Here is a 14937-nt window from a genome sequence, read left to right on the forward strand (position 1 = left end):
TGTGAAGTAAAAGACAAAGAAACATCCTTAACAATATTCAAAATAGTAAACACAGTAGATCTTTGCACCAAGCATGCCATAATTATATATGTTTTATTATAAATTATTACTATTAAGCATTAAATTGTACAAAATATTTTCGGATTTGTGAAGGTAGGTAAATGACCAATTCCAGCGACCAGCCACACATTCAAAAGAGCTGCCTATGGTAGCCTCTAGCCTCTAACTACCAGGCAATCAAATGGAAGGAATGACTAGAAAGAAAAAAAAATTGTAAAACAAGGTGAAGGTGCCTGGAATAAAAGCATCGACGCATCACTATTATATGCAATATCAACGAAACCCCCAGGTGAGGCTGCATGTGCAACTGATTTCGCCGATTCCAAGAACATCCCGTGGCCGGACCCGGATGCGCATTGATATTACAAAGATGTGATACCAACATGATGCAATCTAAGTGCGTCTCTTTCGCTAAAATATATTGGTGTGACTGGGACGCCCAAATATTGACATGTTTTCGAAATCTGGATACGCCTCCCGAGAGTCCTGCGACATCGTATTTATTTCCTCCATTTTCCGTGGACAGTGAAAAGTAAATTCAGAGGACAGTTAGGAAATGCCACTTGAAAAGACGAGATTTATTTGAATGTTTGCTTTTGTAAGTAAAACCAGATATATACGTTATATTTATATCAAAAGCGCCAGTATGCATTAAATAAATAACACAAGATACACTGAGATATTTGTTATTCATTTTTCAAAAACGTGTAGGCATATAACATAAAGTTCTAATGGTTTTAAAAATAAATATCATAAAGCAGCATCATATTTTTTCATATTAAACAAGCGAATACACGCTTTAGTCTACTAGTAAATCACTTAGGTGGTTATTTAGTAAAATTATATATGTAGAATATTATTTCACGAGTGAAAAATAGGTACCTTCGTTTATTTTAGCTAGATTCTGGAAAACGGTCCTATTTTGGTTAGTTAAATAATTAATTATACTTAATCCTGTTATCTTCTTGGCAGTAATTCAAATTAAGTATATAATTAAGGATACGTAGTTAGATTATTCGTTAGTTATTTTGATTTGATTTCGGCTACCTAATATTTATTAACACTTAACAATTAGGTAACTAAATAGGAAAAAGAGTTAGTCCGGGTATAAAGTTAAAAATTATCTAGTTATAGTGTTTTGCACATAGCATGGGGAAGGTGATAGCTGTCATCTCTATACCTTGAAACGCAAAATTTAATTGAGATGAAAGCTGTCACCGTACCCTAGGTATTTATATGAAAAATATTATAAAACATACCTACGTACAAATTTGGTTACGTGGCAAGTCACACAGAAAATGGAATACAAGTTTTAAAATAGGTCACAATAGGCGACATCGCTAAAAACGATCACTTATCAGCACCTCTAGCACAACTGGCCGCGACAGGCGCGAGAAGAGACAGATCGGCGCGACTTGGCGGCTTGTCGCGTGTTGGCAGCACAACTCACGCGCGAGAGCCGCGACAATCTCGCGATCAGGTGTCACCGTCAGAAAATGACAACGATCGCGACTTTGAACTAAAATCCGTAGCACAACTGCCTATTTTGAGACAAAATATTCTCTCGGCTTTATGTCAATCCGCGAGTTGAAGTCTACGCGACTTTATAACGCGACTCGCTCTCGCGGGTGGTTTGCTTGTACTTTTTTAACTGAACTCATGATAATTATAACTTAAAAACAAGTTTCATATATTATGTAAGTAATAATATAATTTGTATAATTACTTATTGCCCTAAGGGATAAGGAAGTATGGAATAATCACTAAATGCGCTTTACGCACTCTTATATCGATTATGCACGGTGATACCTACAAGTACCACAACACACCCATCATGTTTACAACTTTAATTTCAAACAGCTAGCTTGTAGGTACTCAATTAAGTAAATAGGCACATATGTAGGATTTTTTAAATTTCAATTCAGGTTCGTAAGTTTGTAAAAGTAATCCTAAGACTTCCTTACACAAAACTTTCATCAACCTAACAACGGAGCCCGCTTGCTTGTACATAAACGAAGCCGATGAGGTGGGTAGGTACAAATGTTCAAAACAAACTATCCAACTTATTAAGTAAGCCATAGTCTTAGTAGTAGTATTTAGGATCACGGTTAGATGTCTAATTTCAACAATCTCTTACTATTTAGGTACCGTTTGGAACCTTCCTCGACTTCAACAAAACATACCTACATGTGGCCTGTGCCCGCTGCATCGTACTGTAACAGAATGATGTAATACGTGGCTGTAACAGGATCATGTCCGGCTCAAAATCATGCTTTGTATGAAATATTATCAGTCATCACCCACTAAACCATTCCGTCCCCTGCCAACACCATACCGTGACGTGACTGGACCGACCCGACCAACAATATTTTGAAGGAGTCGTTACGCTCATGTCTCATGTCATAGTCTGCGTAGCATAGGTACGGTTATCATATGGTCTACCATATTGAAACTCCTCTAGATCATACCCGCGTTCTAGATGTTTCACTTCATGTTTGACAGGGCCTGATACGATCATGCTATGATACGTTGCTGTCAGCATTAGGTATGAAGTGGGCCTTGGGGAGCTAATCATGGCTTCTAGGAGTTGTAGGTACCTACCTACTTTATTTATGTTTAATTTCAGGTAAAAAATACAGGAGTGAAAAAAAAACGATATTTAAATTAATAGTATATTGCTTTGCCTTATATATTCTTGCAATATTCGACTTCTTATTATTAAACCTAATATATTATTAACATCTAGAACCACAATAGAGAAATTGTAAGAATCTTCTTTATTACCCTTGAAAAGTATTTTCTCTCTTCCTTTTTATTCGACATGCGGCGTAGGACAATTAAATATCACCCTGGAAAGAAAATTGGTTTGTAAACAAAAAAATAAAATATGGTCGTGACTTCATCGAAGACTATGAAATAAGCTTTTCATATCAATTTGTCAAATCATAAACAGTTACACAGTACACACACATGCCATCCATTATTGGCACAATATTTGCTTATGAAAGCAGAAAAATATAAATGATCGTATTAGATTCATAATTGTTACATATTTGCTGTAACTTATTTTTAAAATGTGTTTTTCAATTAAAAGACACATCAAGATTGTTTACCTTATTTCTAATGCTAAAAAAAAATGAACTATAGATAGGTACGCCATAACCATTATGGTTATTATAATAGTTCACTTCCTCGGTGGTGTTCTTAAAGCTAAAGCGCTTCTCACATCTTAGTGACTTTAGAAACGGACAGCTCCGCGTTTGAAACCTACAAGCTTGTCTAGTGTGTTTCTTTTCCTGACTCTCCACTTCGGGTCCCGTTGGCACATTCCTGTTAACAATATTTTCCTTTGGGTGCTGGGATATCAATCGTGTCTAGGATAATGCTGGACTTATTCTGAAAAAAAAAACACAATTTACAACAGGAATATGAGAACCAAACCAATAATAGCAATTCCATTAATTATAGTTATTTACAAAAATATTTTATTTAAAAGGTTTATTAAACAGAAATTAATAAACTATATATTATATATTTTAAGGAATATTATCAAAATTTAGTATATAAGGCTCTATTACTTACATTTTTTTCATATTTTTTCTCGTAATTAAATGTTGACAAAATTTGAAAGTTCCTTGACTTTGACAGGAAAAACTTAACCATCGACAATAAACTAGATTTTTTACCACCAAAGAACGAATGAAATAGCGCAACCCTGTTTCCGATTCAGTGTTGTCACATGTAAATAGCATTTATGTTTAGACTTTGATTCCATCGGGGAACACTGATGAGTCGCGCCGCGACTTTGAGTTCTCTACGCGGCTGTTGCAGTCGCGGGTACAAGTTGTGCTACGGAAATCGACAGATTTGACAGCCGCGGGAATGTCGACTCGAGTCGCGGTCTAAGTCGCGGATGCAAGATGTGCTAGAGGTGCAGACAACCTTTGAGTAGCAGAAGACTTAGATAAGAACATAATGATATAATTACTTAAACCGTGAAACACTTCATTCGTAATTAAAATCGATTACATACCTGCATTACATGACATGGTATCTACGAGGGGTGTTCAAAATATTCTCGGTATGAGAATGAAAACAAACAAGTACGAAAAGTTTGATATTTTTATTTTTCAATATACTCCCCCCCTATGTTAATCCCCTTAAAAGATCGATCAATTTTTTTTTTTAATCCCTCATAAAAATATTTTTTATCTTTGGTGTAAAAATGCTCCTCCACTGCAGCCTTCAATGCTTCATCGTCAGAAAAAAAAATTCCACGCAGATCCTTTTTAAGATTGGGGAACAAAAAGAAGTCGCTGGGGGCTAAGTCCGGACTATACGGTGGGTGAGTAACAGTTTCAAACCCACATTCAACAATAGCTGCCTTGGCAATATGAGCAGTATGGACGGGGGCGTTGTCACACAGAAGCAGAACACCTTTGATTAACTTTCCTCGCCTCTTTTCTTTGATTGCATCCTTTAATTGACGTAGAATGTTAGCGTAGTACTGTCGTGTGATATTTACACCTTTTTCTTTATAATCGATTAGTAATATTCCTTCACAATCCCAAAATATCGTGGCCATGACCTTGCCAGCTGAAGGGACGACCTTGAACTTTTTGGGATGAGCTGAACCCTTAATGTGCCACTGCATGGACTCTTGTTTACTCTCTGGGTCATAATGATGAACCCAGGTTTCATCTCCAGTAACTATTCTTTGCAGCACCTCATTAGGATTTTCACCGCACAGGTCAATAACATCGGAACAACACGCTACACGCATGTCTTTTTGAAGCCGAGTCAGCATTCGCGGAACCCATCTTGCACTTACTTTTGACATATTAAGATGGTCATGGATAATATCATGTACGATACCAATAGAAAGATTGGTTACTTGAGCTATAGATTTTACCTTCACTCGACCATCTTCCAATATAAGTTTTTCCACTTTATCAATATTTTCTTGTGAAGTAGCTACTACAGGCCGACCAGGTCTAGGGTCATCTTCAATACTCTCCCTTCCACGTTTAAATTCGCTTGACCACTTTTGAATGGTAGATAGAGAAGGAGCAGACTCACGGTAAACACAATCCATTTCCTCTTTTATGGTTTTTTGATTTTTACCCTGTTTTGTCGAGAATCTTATGACGCATTGATGTTCTAATTTAGTTAACATTGTCAATTCGCACATGATGTTCATGTTTGTTCAGCAATTGCAGAAAAACAAAAGAACATCTCGGTTCCAATTATATTTTTTTTTAATGTCAATGAATAAACCTTAGCGGCCAGTAACGAAAGAAATTTAAGAAGAGGTTGTAAGATATCAATACCGAGAATATTTTGAACGCCCCTCGTACATTCAATTAGTTAATTTTTTTGTGTCAAAGTCATGTTTTTATGAAAAAAAAAATTAAAACTAAGAATCCTAAATATATCTAAAATTAAACAAAGCGATATAAAAACTACTCAAAGAGGCCTCCCCGCGCAACCCCCGGCGCAAAGGTGCCCATCACACTCGATGCGTTACCGCGTTGAATTGCGATGGACAGCCTTTGCACCAGGAAAAGCCCGGAGACCGAGTCAAGGCCCCTTTCTTGCAGGCGGCGACCTACTTAAAATCTATAACACTTTAAACTCTCGCGTTTTGTACACATATTTAATTACACCAACGGGTTTACCGCGATATAATTTCAAACAATGAAATTATATTGCGGTCGACCCGTTTGTATAATTAAATATTTATATTTCTTTGTATTAAAGATCAACAATGCTACGCTAAAATTGCATAATCATTATAGATACGTTTCTATTTAAAGAGTTCGTAAATATCAAGTGAATACGAAATTCCACAGATGCATCCCGCCCGAAGTCCTACGCTGTCTACGCGGTCTCTTGCTTCGTATTTACTGAAATTTATGATTTCATTTCGCGTCGCATATTTCAGCGATGCGGCATTTTGCATCGAAACGACCGGCAATATCGTAATATCGTAACGTTTTGTGCCACAAGTTTAATTCCTACGCGTGTGTCACGTGGGGCTAATATTTTACCGTGGCCGATATTTATTCTCTGGGCGTGGGTTTCGTAGAATCAGTTTTGGCCCGATTATTATGTACCGATCAGGAATATATTAACCTAAACCCCTCTCGTGCTTGAGAGGAGGCCTGTGCCCAGCAGTGGGACGTATATATGCAAAATTATTATGAGTTTGGATTTTAATGCTAATATTTTACAATAAGCTTGTATAGAATCATATTAAATAACTTCACACTGCCCGATTCGAATTTTAAGATATGTACGTCAATTAATAGATATACTACCGTATTCGAACTTCAAGATATTCACAAGAGACGACACGTACTAGATCCATTCTAGATACGTTATAGCTTAGATATCAACTAGTTCTCTTTTGCAGCGCAATTCGGGCAACCAATGTCACTATTACGTTAGATAGAGTAAGATATCTATTAGATGTGAATTGGATCTCTAAGTCATATCATGTGGAAATTGTTCAACAAGTACCTCCAGAATCGCGCAAATGTCAAATTTGACTTAGATCTTAAACATATCGTTATCGTATCTTGGTGATGTCTAAAAGATGTCTAATAGATGTCTATTTCAAAATCCGAATCGGGCCCCTAGAAACGATATGGATTAGATGTGTCAGTGTTAAAAGTGACGTTTTTGTTTGAAGAACCGTCACAGTTGACACTCACATATCTAATCCATATCGTTTCTAGATCTATTAACTGACGTATCTTAAATTTCGAATCGGGCCGACAGTCAGTCCTTATAGCGTCATTTGTTTAACGAGGAAAATATTGTAATAAAATTGATATTTGCATTGTGGACGCGTCTTTCATATTAGTATACTTGTAATAAAATGATATACTTACGGCCACTTGCACCATTAACTAACTAGGGGTTAACCGGTTAAACCTGGAGTTACCATGGATAGAGACTGTGCGGAAAGAGAAGATTCGTGAAATGTATGGGATCCAATACAATCTACGACTCTTCTCTTTCCGTACAGACTCTACCAGTACAATTTGACACTGGGTTAACGGTATTCGGTTAACCCCGGGTTAGTGGAATGGTGCAAGTGGGCCTTAGTACCTATATGGATCTATTAAACTTAATATAATGACGAGCTTGCACGTGTCTTAATAAGGACCCATCAAGAAATATAAGGGTATGCTAGCAAAGTGCAACATACCAATAATCATTAAATTCTCGAGTGTAGCGTTAAGGTCATCAACAGTATTAATATCAGGCGCAGTGAATAAGGCAACAGGGGGCAAGTGCGAGCCAGTTAGCCTACGTCACGCTAACGCTGGCGAGATAAAGCCGACTGCGGGACATTTGCGTCTTCCGACTTCAACTAGTTCCACTGTACCCGACACAGCGATAGTGTAAAGGTACTGTTCGAATATAGACTACCAGCATTATTGCTGCAGTAATGCGGCGAGACATTGCTGCCAACTGCATTGCTGCCGAAAATGTCAAAAATCCGGCAAGCAACATCGATTTTAAAATAAAAGGCTTATATTAATTACCTATAGAGAACTATGATGGAATACAAGTGCCGAGTTTGTACTTTGAAATAATAAAGAAAGATTTTATATCTGTATAAAGTATCTCAAGACACCAAAATGCCACCGGCAGGTCGAAAAGCATGTAAGTACGCACCGCAAGCCGATTAGCGGCTTACCCGGTTTCTTATTTGAGTAAGTAATTATTTTTACGTTTTAACTGCCTCAATTTTTGACGAGTTCCTTGTATTTGATGGTTTTACAGCTTTTTTCGCATCTCACACTTTTCAAACTATGATCTTTGAAAAAACAATAAAAAAATCTTATATTTAAAACTCTAAAAGGCAGTTTTTAACATCAATGTCGACAACTGTGGAGCGCGGCTTAAGTAGTTCACTTGTGTGAAACTTGTTAGTTCTGCCTTGCAGCTGCTTAAATATTAACTTACAATGATAACATATTTTACAGAGCCTCTGTGCTTAACTGGCATAGCGCATTCGACATTAGCTTTAGAGAATTCATATTTTTTTCGCTAAACGTTCTATCGATAAAAAAATAGGCCCGCCATCTAGGTACATATGTATAAAAATAACTACAATACTTTTACTTTACTAAATACAACATGAAGAAAAATAGGTATTTTATTATCCTCTTTTTCTTTCTAGGCTTATTCTAAACCCACTTCCATTCCAGGAATGCAGACCACTACTCCGGATAAGTATTGGAAATATATTAAAATTTAATTTGGTAGAAAGCGCAACGTAACCTAGCCAAGGCTTTATTCGGAAATAAAGCCAACATAATACCAATTCAATATGAAACTAGTGCGTTGCGCTCAAGTGAGCGCAGTTCATTAGAAATTCCACTTCCTAATGAACCGCCACATGTAAGTATGTATATGTGGCGGTTCATTAGGAAGTGGAATTTTATCTTATACCTTTAAACGAGCAATCCTGGTTTATTTATTTATATTTATATATATATATATATATATATATATATATATATATATATATATATATTTGTTTATTTTTATACATACCAGCACTTACAGATAAACCTTACGTGCTAATAGTGTTGTGAATATACATTTTAATAAGTAGTTTATACAATTCTATCCACTGTTTCATTAGTCATTACGAATTATGTCATTAAATAGGTACATACTCATTTTATATTAATTATGTCATTATGAAATTACACTAACTTATCCTAATTATGTATGTATGTCACATTACGAACTAATTTTTATATTAACAAATATTACAGTACTATATAATCCAAACGAAATTTCAATAAATTATCATTATTTCATATTATAAATTAAATTCACATTAAGAAATAAAATTATACTAAATTGTCAGTTTCTACAATAGAGCTTGGGGTTACAATATTTTCCAAATAACGAGATGATGCACTTAAAAATTTAGTCTCTGAGGAAAAGAAAATGTCTAGCTGCTTGTCGCTGTCTAGTATGTCATTTATCAATTTCAACGCGTGGTGCAGTGGAGAGGAGGCTAGCGCGCGCGCGCGCGCCGGGGGGATGCCGAACAGATCGCGGCGGCGAGTACGGAGTTGCTTCGTTGATAATCGGGGAACGCGCAACGGTATTTGTGCTAACAGCTGGGAATTTGTTAATTTACCGCGTATTATATGGAAAAAATATTTAATTAAGTATATGTTTCTTCGGGCTTCAAGGGATGTATAGTTTACCATACCATATATAAAGATATATATATATATATATATATATGTATATTTCGGGGATCTCGGAAACGGATCTAACGATTTCGATGAAATTTGCTGTTTTCCGAGCAAAGACAGACCAACTGAAAATCAGAGCTACTGATTGCGGTGGCACTATATTGAGTGCTAAAATTGATATCCGAGCAAGCGAAAGATTCCAAAATTGAACCATGAGCGTAGCAAGTGGTTCAAAAAATGAAATATTGAGCGTTGCGAGGGTTTCAAAGCACGAGGGTTAAACAATATTTGCCCCTGAATGAAACACAAAATTTTTCACCACACCAGCCCGAAGAAAATATTAAATGTAAAATATCAAACAAAATCAAATTCAAATGAATGTTATTAAATATTTATCATCCAAAATCATCATTTACAAGTCAATTCTACCAGCAAACATAAGAAAACAACTCAAAATTTGCATTTGATTACTTTGCCTCACATATGAATTACTGATAGCAAAGTGCAACTTTGCTATCCGTTTTTGAAGAGCAAAGTAAGCCTTTCCGAGCTGGTGTGGTGAAAATGTATTTTCTTTCTTATTTTTCAAATATCAAACCCAGTGCGCCCGTTAGATTGGTAATATTTTTATTTTATACCGAATCCGCCTCAATAAGGCTTCAGCCACGAATTCGGCACGTAGAGCAACGTAGAGGCTCGTAGCAGCTCGCCCGTAGCTCTGTAGCGATGTAGCGCGTAGAAGCGTCTCTAACCACCAACACTACTCGTAAATAAAATTGATTACTGTAACTTTCTACATATACTCGTACATGTTAGTTTGCATTAAATCGGAGTAGGTTTAGTTGGAGTGTAGTTTGATACAATAATTGAAGGTTATTGGACAGTGTACTTAGTGCTACTTACCTACACCATTTTCACTTACGGTTACATTCGGTTGGCAACTATAATTGCGGTACTTTTGTGGCGTTGCAGCACCCATTATACTCGTATTCCTGTAATACGGAATTTGTGATTAATACCTAAAGGTCGAAAATACAATGTATCAACAACATAAACGAGCATACGGTCTGCCTAGTAGCCTGTGATTACCGTTGTCTTAACATGGCAAACAAGTTCTAAAACATACGTACGTATATACCTTTAACTACGTTATTTACTAATTAAAAAAAAAAACCTAACTACGTAATCTTCATACAAATGTGATGTATGTAATAATCTTATAAAGTTATTTTAATAGATATTGGAATCCAATATTCACAGTGGCGACACACCTCGGACACTGGCGATCAAATGTATGAAACAAACGCGTTCCTACGCACACAGTCTAAGCTCGTGTAGGTGAACGCGTACCATGCTTGTGTGAGTGAGATAAGACGTGTAAGGGTTCCCGCTATGTTGTTGTCAAGTTCGATGACCTCAATTACTTAAAACTCATTGCGCGAATTAGGAAGAAATAAGAATCGTATTATGCTGTAAGGTGGGTATCTAAGCTCGATTTATACAATAGTTTCCTATTTTGAATCAGTATAAACGAAGTAACAAAATTTTTGTAAGGAAATTCAGGCCACCATAATATTACGTAAGTTGAAAACATGATTTTTTGTTCATATACATATTGTGTTGTTTTCGGTGTGATCTGATAGGTTTTGTAAATATTTGTTTAATATTTGAATATTTTCCGTGGCCTCCGCTCTGCGCACCGCGTCGTCGCGTCCTTGCCAGCCGGTAACTGAGAGGTAACCGAGAGCGGGTGGGCGGCACTTTGAACGGGAGGCAGGGAGTGTCCATACTGTACGTTAGTACTCTTTATTATATTATGGTGGCGGTTCCTCTAGTCATATTAGCTGCGTCCACAGACTACCTTGCATACGCAACTGAAGCAGCCACGCTCGTCTCCTTTATACAGGGCAATATGAGTATTTTTATAGAAATGCTCTATCTAATATGCTGTGATCTGTTGCTGCGTCTAAATTCGATAAGCTAGTTCCATTAAGGCAGAGGAATATTCGTGGGAGTCTAGGTACTAGAACTAATATTATCTATTCAGGAGTAAGTTCAGCTTCAAGACTACTGATAAGTTTCAAGAACTGAAATTGGAATGTAAACTAAATGTTGATAATGTAAGCAACGCTGATTAGATCGAATAATTAAAAGTGCAGTCAGAATCAATAGTAGCGGATAAAACAAGGCGTAAATAATTAGCATTTAAGTTGTTATTAATTTAATCTCAATGATCATTTTATGTCTTTCCTGTACCTATGTTAAATATGTGTAGCTTAACTATTAATTTTAATTTAAGGGATGAATAAGATAACATAAATACTTTTGTCGCGTAGTCTGATCCGATACTTCTGATGCTGATTGTACAATAAAATCTATTCATTTTGTCTGTTGAGGACGAGAAGGTGTTAAAACTATCAAAATACTTTGAGTAAAAGATGTTTATTTTGTAATTCTCATAATCATTTTTAAAGAAAAATGTCAATATCTATAACGACTAACCACGTACCTACTCTAGCTGCTAGCATTATCGAACCTCAATGACAGACCGAAATGTTTGTTTGATAAACGATACTAATAATTTTCTAATTCTCTTCCGACATTTAAAGAAAAATGCTACTGTCTGTACCAAACATCCCCATATTTCTAGCAGATATTGAACCTAAACGACAGATCGAATCCTTGTTTGCTAAACGATACTAATTTCACAGCCGGTACTTAGGGGGCTTAAGGCTGCGTAGGAGAGGGGGGGAGGATTTATGGCGGCATTAGATTCGCATTTGCAGCGAACACCGCGCGGAGGGCGGACGTGAACGGAGCAGCGCAATGTTAATGTTCTAGTTTATTATTTAGTGCTTCCTGTAGGGTTTGGATGTGATAGTTACTGTAAGACTAACTCATGCATGTCAAAATAATTTCTGGAAGATCATAATTATCATAAATAATCTCGGAAACAATAATTATTTGTGGTCGACTTGTTCTCAAACACTTTAAATAAAAAACCGGACAAGTGCGAGTCGGACTCACCCACCGAGGGTTCCGTACTTTTTAGTATTTGTTGTTATAGCGGCAACAGAAATACATCATCTGTAAAAATTTCAATTGCCTAGCTATCACGGTTCATGAGATACAGCCTGGTGACAGACGGACAGACGGACAGCGGAGTCTTAGTAATAGGGTCCCGTTTTTACCCTTTGGGTACGGAACCCTAAAAATCGACCTAGTCCAAACTAAGACAACTTGTGCTACTTATAAGGTAAGTACGTAAATATGTATACTTGGTAAAGTCGTAACGGGATTCGAACCAATTTGACTAACAGCTTTGCATTCCTCAAGCGAAATACAACTTGCATAACATTGCAATAAATGTCAACAACTGACAACATTGTATAAAACTATACAATGTTGTTGTGTTACTATTGGATTAACTTGCATAAAAAAAATCTTCCCTGATATGTTTTGCAGTAATTAAGAAAACGCCTTAAAACTCCTTACACATCCATAAACGTAAATAAGTTATAGTTCTCGCATGCAAAGAGCGACGGCGCGATTCGGGAAATGAATTAGAGATTAACTAGATACGACGAGCGCCAGCCGCCATAAGGTACCTTTTGCCGTGGAACGTCACATATCTTTACTATATCGTATCTAGTTAATCTCTAATTCATTTCCCGAATCGCGCCGTCGCTCTTTGCATGCGAGAACTATAACTTATTTACTATTTCATATCTAGTGAATCTCTAATTCATTTCCCGAATCGCGGCGCCAGCCGCCATAATGCCGTACCTTTTGCCGTGGAACGTCACATATCTTTACTATTTCATATTTAGTGAATCTCTAATTCATTTCCCGAATCGAGCCGCGATTGTCTGCAACGGAATATTTTTCAGGGAAATGAACGTCACTCGGTTTAGCATAAAATAATTGCATAGCACCAGCACCGAGTGCATTTCGAGGAACGCGTGGAGTTGACTGTCTCACCTGTAGATGAATTGTTTCTGGCTCGACTCCTTCATTTAAAATGTCACCTTGCTTAACGATGTCGCGGGATTTATGAAGTAAAGTATTTTTTTAAAGTGTTTTGAGTAGAATTTAAATGAAGCTTTTTTACGTGTAACAAAGTAAAAGGTTACTTACACCAAATTTTCTTTAGCCAAAAACGTCAGTTTTGACACTGACAGATCAGTATCCTATTGGAAACAGATCTAATAAATAAAATTCGAATTGGCCTGTATGTCATCTAAAATGCAATAATACATACATATATGTCATTAGCAATAATGGTAACAATAGTGTATCAACCATTAGGCATTAAATAAAACTAAATATCAAGCGCTGGGACGTCGATTATATCTGAGTAGCTTTCTTTATTTTGTCACCACAGTTATATTCGTAATTTCGTACTAAGTTACTTAAGAGATGAGCATCAATAAGCAGTAAGAAGTGTCGTTCGCGGCTGCTTAGGCGGTTATAAGTGCGAGCAGCACTCGGCATAATACGGGCGTGGGTGCAGGCGCGGCGTGAAAAATGATTTTATTAAAATTTAAGAAAGCGCGGGTCTTGACGGAGGAAATTTAATAATACTTATTAGATTTCGCCTTTCTCAGTTTTTAAAGAGATTGTGGAAGTTTTCTTAAAGATGATTATTTGGTCACTTGCTACATTGCACATTACCTATCTACTAGGTATTTTAAGCCACTTAGTCTAACCCTCGTAAAGTATTTATTTAGTTTTGTTGTACAGTCAACTGTAAAAATATGGGTGTACAAATCATCTCAAAAATATGTCCCATAACTCTTATGTCAGTGAATTAAGAACTATGGGACATATTTTTGAGTAAGTTGTCTACACCCATATTTTTACAGTTGACTGTACCTACGTTTTTCTACCAAAGGCTGTTCAAACAAGGTACCTACCCACCTATTTGTGAAACTGACCTCGTTATTCTAACAATACATGCAGGACTGCAAGCTAATGATAGTAATTTCAGTAAAATAGAGCAAAAGGCCTGCGTACTTAATTAAAAACTTCACAACAGGTTGTTAGCCGGTGGGCGGTAAAAGGGAAGCTCCGCTCTCAAATAAAACCCAAAGACTTTTTTCCTAATATGCGTTTACGTAAGAAAATAATATCAAAAATGTATTGAAAGTTCGCGCTCGCTCGCGCTATTGTAGCGCGACATATGTAAGTGCGACGCGCTGATATTTAAGTTGAATTGTTAATTAGTATTCAATTTGATTTCTGAATACGCTTGCTGAGCGTAAACATCTGTACTTACTCATATTTGTATTTGAAGTCTTAAGTTATTTCCATTTACTACAGCATTCCCAGTTTATTACACTAATGCGAAGACATGGACAATTCATTATTATTTATTACAAAACAATTTTAATTTATTACAGAAACAATCGTGAATTTGTTTCCTTATTATGTTTTATGCGTAGGTAGGTATCCTTGTTTGTAAAAAAAAAAGCCTGTTTACTTCCTTTACTTGGTAAGGGATAGCAAAGGTATGCAGCCAGAATTCAGGTTTCGTTTGATTTAAATGGTTCAAAAAATATTGATTATGTAAGACTAGCCCGCCCCGGCTTCGCACGGGTTAACAAATTATACACCTAAACCTTCCTCAAGATCCACTCTA

Source organism: Cydia splendana, chromosome 10 (assembly GCF_910591565.1).
Source record: "Cydia splendana chromosome 10, ilCydSple1.2, whole genome shotgun sequence".
NCBI lineage: Eukaryota > Metazoa > Arthropoda > Insecta > Lepidoptera > Tortricidae > Cydia > Cydia splendana.